Genomic DNA, 7,748 nt, shown 5'->3' with positions numbered 1-7,748 from the left:
ACAATTATAGAGCTTTCTGAATTACTATTAATGACTGGTTCAGTGACATTTTCCCCAGAAATACAGCCCCCAACAGCCCCGATCCCGTATCTGATGCAGACCACAGATTTCATTTCCCTTTACATGAAAAAACCCAAACCCGAGACACATCAGCGTTTGACACTAGAGCCACTTTACCCAGCTGCCTCCTATGGTTATTCTCCAACACGACTATTCCTGCATGCAGGAGCTGCAGTCCCTCTCCAACACGGCAAAGCTAGCAAAAGCTCCTCAGGTCACTCCTGAAAGTGTGCTCTGTTGCACACTGCTTGGCGTACCTGGACAGACGGGCGCAGGCGCCGAGTGTCTCAGGGCAGAGCACACACGCAGCCGTCCTGACAGAGGCAGAGCCCAGCGAAGACAACGTTCCCAGTGCTCCCACAGCGCTGGCCCCTCGCAGCACCGGTTCCAGAGTCACGGAGTCACAAGGGAGAGAAAGGCCTTCCGGAATCCCTGGGGGCAGCTGGTCCAGCCCCTGCGCAGGCAGGGTCACCCAGAGCAGGCTGCCCAGGGCCAGGGCCCGGCGGCTGCTGAACCCCCAGTGCTCAAACACACCCCTTGCAAACAGCCGCCCGACGAGGGGAACTGCGGAAACGTTGGCAGCCCACGCGACAGGCCCAGGGGTTTGGGGACTCGCTCCGACCAACTGAAGTATCCTCTCCTCCACACCAGTAAAACACCACCACACCAGCAGGGGCTTGTCACCATTCTTCCTCCAAAGCTCTGTCCGACGGCTCACTAGGCAGAAGACACAAAGTTAAGGGAAGCCTGATTAAGTTCGTTTCACTGCCTTAAACCAGCAAACCCCAGGCATGTGGATGCAGGAAAACGAGCTGAAGCAGGCAGGGAATGAGGAGCCGCCCTCAGCAGAGCAGGACACGGCACCGTGTGCCCAAACACAGGTGACAGCTGCCAGCCAAGGCTGACACAGCCACCCTGACTGACGGGCCTAAGGCGGCACTTGAACCACCGCGCTCAGCCCCACACCCCAGACGGGGGGTCAGCGGTGCCGACAGGATTAAGTCCTGACTGACTCCCGACAACAGACGCTGACGCTGACTGGCGCCAGCCAGCTGAGTCCGGGCAGGTGATGCTGGCCGACTGATGCTGGCCGACTCACTCTGGCCAACTGACGCACGGCTCGGGTCCTCCTTCTGCCCTCGCACCTGGGCATCACCCCTGATGGAGCTGGGCGGGCAGAGGGGTCCCTGGCGCTGCCACTCATACCTGTCGGGCAGAGCTCGGGAAGCTGGAGAGGCCCCTGACTAGTAGAGGCGCTACTTAGCGACACGGAGCCGCTACTTAACAGCAGCTGAAACATCAGTGTGCCCTCAGCACTATGCCAGCGACGCTGAAGGGCATTAACTCTATCCCAGCTACAACCAGCACAGCTCTGAAGTTTTTAACCACCTCTCCTGTGGAGAAGAGTGTGGATGAAATGCCCAGCTCCCCGTTGGCTGCAGACCACAGGAAGGCACCAGAGATGGCTCTATAATTTTGTGTGAGGGAAAGGGCTGCGGACAAACCAAACGCGTTTGATATCTAATACTGTAATCACCTGCGCAGTTAGGCTCTCTTCTCAAACTCCTCCTTCCACCTGTCAAGAGGATTTAACTACATACGTAAAAAGGGAAAAAAGCTTCCTGCCTTTTTTCCCTTTAAGTGAGACAAGTCCTTTCCTATTCAGGCTCTGCTTAAGTCTTAAATAGAACTGGTGACAAAGTAATTCCCTGATCTCCTCTTTCTGCTTTCAGAAGATCAGATGTGATGTTTTGAAGTAACAACCATGGGAGCTGCACTTACATCCGTCACAGGAACTGCTTCCACAGCAGGCACTAACAGCGGCATCGGACATTGTATCTTCACAAATGAGACACAACAACTCATCTGGACTAGGATCACCAGAGCAGGATGAGGAGGAAGAAGAGGGCGATGGCTCCTCTGGCAAAAAGGGAGGCTTTTCCTTCTTTCCTCGCACAGAAGCTTCCCTGGAGGGGGAGAGGGCCTGGTGGGAGAGAAAAGTTTAAAGATGGGTCAAAGAAAACTCTTCCAAGCTTTGGATTTTATCAAAGGAAGAGAACAGGTGGAATTCTTCTCACTCCACATTCACCTTCTAAAACATAGGCCTTCAGATTAAACTACTCTTCTAGAGCCACAACACCAGAAGAGGGAGGGGGGAACAATTTTCCTGCTGCAGAACTCTCCCTTTCCTTTGATCAAGCAAGAAATTAGCTCAGACCAGAAAAATAACTTTTTGACAGCGAGAAATCAGGTGAAATGAATCCCACCTCTCCTTTGCCAGACGGCAAACGTACATTGCAGGCGCAGCACCAAGTTAGTCTCCGATCAAGTTAGTCTCTGAGTGATTACATTTTAGAAAGGAAAGGAGCCTGTGTTACAGCTTCTCCAGAAGGAGATCCATGGCAGCAAAACAGAAGTGCTACCAAGTGCAGTTTAAAACAGCTGCTCCTCTCAGCACACAGGAGTGTTTTCTTAATTTACAGCAACAGGAAAAGTTCCGTCTCTTCCACACACGGGAGTTCATAGAAGTCAGAGGGGGAGGACATCTCAGTCCAGCGGCAATTTCTTACGTTTTGCAAGGAGCCTTTGCAACATCAAACAGAACCAAAACGACCTCTCAAAGAGAACAACTCCGCTACAAACACCACCAAAATGCTTTGCAGAAATACACGTTCTTAGCACAGCACAGGTTTAACCAGCTTCCAGGGGCATGAACACGGGGACCACCCTACTGCGACGTTAGACAGTATCACAGATTTTAAGATTAAGACGCAGTGACAGTGCTTCCTCCCCCGTAACTGCAGGCGCTGGCCAGTTCGGTTGCATTGCCACTCACACTTGTGCGCGTGGTTTCTCTTGTTCACTGCTCGGTCAGTCCAATTCATTCCATACTTACGCAGGAAGAGCTGGCATCGCGTATTTCCCACTGCTTGTCAGCACAGCACCCTTTGGGTTGGGATCTTTCACCTCCACCATGGAACTCCACGGAATTCCTGTGCTCTTTCTATCTCTGGGAACAGGCTCAGAAGCTTTGTCCTGCTAAGAAAAGAGGTGCAGACTTATCTCGTCTGAAGAACCACGTTTAAAATGACATTTCCATGAGTATTTGAAGCAGCAAAAGCCTCTCATCCTCTCATTTTACCCAGCATAAGTGTTGCTCAACTAAAATACTCCTTTGCCTCAGTGAATAGAGCCGGGATGTTCCAAAGGCTTGGGCAGGGTTTTGAACTCACTCGACATTCTTTGGCTTAGCTTCAGGTTCCCTAAGGGCGAAACACCCCTCAGCTCACCATCCACTCAGAGAAGGGGCACAAACCCGCTCCTCCTCCAAAGCGCAGTGCAGTGAGAGCTTAATTCCCTGCTCTGGATCCGTCCCTGGGGAAACTCCTATTCGCCACCTGGGTACGAAGGTTGGATTCATGCCTCACGCACACACCTTCAGTGAGTAACGTTCAAGGGCATGAATACTCAGCCAGAGGCTTGGGCAATTAAAACACGCAACTATTCAATAGGTGGGGTCAGCAGCAACAGCTTGGTTTTATACAAAATACTAAAAACCGTGAACCGTCATTAAAGGACTTGAAAACTGAAAAAATTTCCAGCAATATTGAAATACATAAAAATATGCAAGCAAGCTCTCAGAGAGCGATTGATGGACTTATTTAACGTCTATGACCTGGAAAAAAGAGCGTTTCACGTTTATAACTCCAGGTGTCCCTTGAATTCTGAAGGGCTTTGCAACACTGCCTTAGAACCTCTCGATTTCAGTTTTACTGAAATAAACTCAGCAGTGTTTCTTGAGAGCTCAGGCTCAAGTGCAGCTTTACCACAAGGAAAAAGGGTAACTGTCCTCTTTCTCCTTTTCCAGCCTATTGAATTATATCATGCCCCCAGCCCCAGGTAAGCTTACGCTAGGAAAACATTATCAGAGAGACACGTGACTCACTGCTTATTGTCTCCTCAGTTGTTCAAAAGCGCAGAATCAAATCTCACAGTCGGCACGGAGGGACGGACCGCGCGGAGGGACGGACCGCACGGAGGGACGGACCCCGTGGAAGGAGGGACCGCGCGGAGGGACGGACCGCGTGGAAGGAGGGACCGCGGGGAGGGACGGACCGCGGGGAGGGACGGACCGCGGGGAGGGACGGACCGCGCGGAGGCACGGACCCCGTGGAAGGAGGGACCGCGCGGAGGGACGGACCGCAGAGAAGGACGGACCGCGCGGAGGGACGGACCCCGCGGAAGGACGGACCGCCCCAGACCCGCGGCGGTAGGTATTACAACACTCTGGTGTCGCTCTCGTTTTGTCTCTCCCCCCTTTCTCCCTTTTTTCTCTCTTTCTCTGCTTTTCTCTCGCGTCTCCATCGCTGGCCAAATGAAGGGACTTGGCACTTTGATTCCGTTTTGAGTCTTAGTTCTGTTCCCGAGAATGTAGAAGGAACGTGGCCACGGCAACACGTTGGAGTCAGTCAGAAGTTAAGCCCAGCCGCCCCCAACCTCCCAGAATTCCCTGAGGTCGGTTGGAAAGCAAGGGGGTTTAACCTCTGCCAAATTGTTCAGCCCGACAGTGGATCGTGACAGACTGGTAGGAGTGTTACGGAAAAACGCGGTAAAATCAGAAACAACTCTTTAACAGCAATTTAGTATTAAAGAGCAGGCATTCTTTATTCACAGCGCCGGATGCACGCGGGATCGCTGCTCCTAACGTGCGTACCTTACGCACCTTTCCCGTACAATTTATAGATCAAAAATTTACATATTCATAGATATTCATTATTGTCCTTTCTACCAATCAGCACAAACTTGCTCGTTCCATATGTAAATTACTGCGCAGACTCAGTTATCCTCTTCTCTTGTTCTCTTTTGAGTAGGTGGTATTACTTGGGTCGGTGGTGGTCCGTGAGTCGGTGGTCGCGATCTCCCCCTGTCGGAATTACCTTTTACCTACTTGGCTCTTAATCTTGGCAGTCCTGGCCAGTTTTCTCAGTCCACTACACGAAACCACATTTTGTCATCCTTTTCTGACAGAAGCACATTGTCTATTGTTTCGTTCACATTAATGATTACCGAGGGACTAAAATGCAGATCAAAGAATACACTGATTGGTATACTCCATGTCCCCAGACTTAACGCCCAGTTGGATAAGGCTGTACAAGAAGTATAGCAACGTCTATGGTTGGTTAATTCAATCGCTCTGGTTACAGGAGCAGCAACAAAGAGGCGGCTTTAGCAGTTTTTCTCCAGCAGGTATGCCCTGCTGCAAGGTCTGGCCTATCTGCCCAAGGACTGGACTAGAAGCAAATAAAGAGGAAGCCGTCAGCTGCTTCCGTTTGCAAGAAATACCAAGTCAACAATTGCTAAGTTCTTCCTGTTCATATCTCAGGGTCCTTTAGAGAGCTTGACATCTCCGCGTGATTCCCGCGAGGCTTCGGCTACCACGCGGGCTGTGCCCCACAGCCTCGCAGTTAAATTCCCCTTCCTGCGCTGCAGCTGCTTTGTGCAGTGGCCATAAGCTGCTCTGTTCCTCCTGCGTTTTGCTGGCGAGACGGCTGTACGAGGGCGATGCTGGCGGCACACACCGGCTACGGGGCTGCTCCAGTCCTCCTCTACACCCTTCCCTGTTCCCTCTTGCTCCTTCTAGCAAGAGGTTGTAAAAGTAGCAAGTCACTTGAGCAACTCTTCTCTAGCATGCAAGTCCTGTCAAACCAGTAACATGATACACCTTAAAGTCTCTGTTCCTTTATGGATTATAGAGCTGAGACAGAACACCAGCAACACCACCATCACCACCCCCAGCCACGGCAAAAAAGATGACATTTCTTTACAGCCAGCCACCAGATGAGCCGGTAACAGGAGTGTGTGCCACTGGGTCACTGAGGCCAGCAGGGACTGGGGTCCATTTCTGAGCAACGCTGTCCTGTATAGAACCGAACCCGTTCCTGCTTTTCAAAAGCTTTCAATATTAGACATGAATGAACTGGTCAGTAAGATACCTAAAACAGAGGTTTTCAAAAAAGAGGATTTCAAAAACATTATTTTAGCAAATGGATTCATGAGCAGAGGGACCACAGAGACCTTTCATGCTTCTACAAAAGCAGGTCTTATATAAAAATCACAAGCAAAACAAGCTGAAAGTAAAAATGCAAAAAAAAAAAAGAAATAAGAGAAAGAAAATGGATTGGGGGGCAGTGAAGACAAAGTATTGTCTAATCCTTTTGTTATTTAGCTGTATAATTATTGATTGTGCTGACAGGTCGCTGACAGTTTTTGGGGGGTGTGCCTGGGTCTGCTGGTTGCTGCCAATTTTGGGGGAAACTTGAGGATTTGGGGGTGTTGCTGTGTCAGGTGCATGCTGCTAGGTCTGGTGGGAGCAGCCAGGTGTGGGGTGCGTCTGGATTTAGGGTTTGTTCCTGGACTGGGGCAATGCTACCAGGTCTAAGGGTTATTTTGGGTTTGGCGGCTGCCGCTGGGTTGACGGCAGCCTCTGTTCCAGTGGACACAAACCCTGTCCCTGCAGCAGCGCCAGCAGTGCGTCTCGTAAGGCGCTGGGCACTGCTGTGGTCACGCTGCGCTCTCTGGCTGGTTGTTTCAGCAGGTCGGCTGCACGGCTGGCCTCCCTTGAGAGGCGCTGGGGTGCCACCCTCAGGTGGATTTCACTTGCTGTGTTTGAGGTGAAACTGTGTCCCTCATGTTCAGAGTGCTTTCAGATAGCTTAGGAGAGCTCCAAAGGACATGGCTGTCTACGTGAGTGGTTTCTCCAGAGTGGGGGGCTGGGTGTTGCACAGCGTTTCTAAGCCGGGGGTGAGTATGGGTCAAAGAGTCCAGCGGCCTCTGGCCTCCTCCTGGCTCGCAGAAGCAGCAAGCTCCTTGGAGCTGTATTGCGCTTCTGTCCAATATACTGTTCGAAAGGAAGGTTCTGGGGCATGATGGAACTCGGGGAGCCACAGGGAAGAGGAGGTGGCACAGCGCACTGTCCTAGCCCTTCTGGCTTTCAATCCCCGTGGGCATTTGTGACCCTCAGGTTACCCCCCTCCCCCTGGGAACATCTGCTCCTTCTCTGAGTGGCAGCCTAGACTCGCTGAGTAGGCAAGCGTGGCGTGCTACCTAGGTGCAGCTTCTTGTCTGCTCCTTGTGCTCGTCTTGCTTTGACTGCGTAGCTGAAATAAACCCGTGCTTCACCGACTGAAGTTAAGTCTTCCCACAGTGTGTGAGGCGCTCTGGTTTCTCCACCCCCGTGTTTCTCTTGGGCCTGAAGTAGGAACCTGAGGAGCAGGGAAGGCTCCTGGGACAGTTCACTTTCCGGGCAGTGCTGAATCGCAGTCAGGCCTTGCAGCTGAAGGTACGGGGACAGAGAGGGAGGAGAACTGTAGGAGAGGAGGAGAAATGCGCTTGGCTGGGGAGAAGCTTCCCTGCCAAAGGGCTATAGGCAGCCCTGTCCTTGAGCGTGTGCCACGCTGGCCTTTCTTCTGCTTTAACTTCCGAACAGCGTGTGCCTGGAGAGCTGTTCTTTTTCTCTTTCCTTTTGGGTTTAAGCTTCAGTGCCTACAACCACCGCAGCTGAAGCTAAAACCACCTTGAGTGTCTGGACTGCAAGTGGCTACAAGTGGCCACATCCCGTAGAATGCACTACTCCTGGCCTGCTGGTGAAAGACTCGAAATCCTGGCCTTTCTGAGGCCTCTGTTGCTGC

This window comes from Phalacrocorax aristotelis, unplaced genomic scaffold (assembly GCF_949628215.1).
Source record: "Phalacrocorax aristotelis unplaced genomic scaffold, bGulAri2.1 scaffold_119, whole genome shotgun sequence".
Lineage (NCBI taxonomy): Eukaryota > Metazoa > Chordata > Aves > Suliformes > Phalacrocoracidae > Phalacrocorax > Phalacrocorax aristotelis.
Note: the sequence above shows the minus strand (reverse complement) of the source record.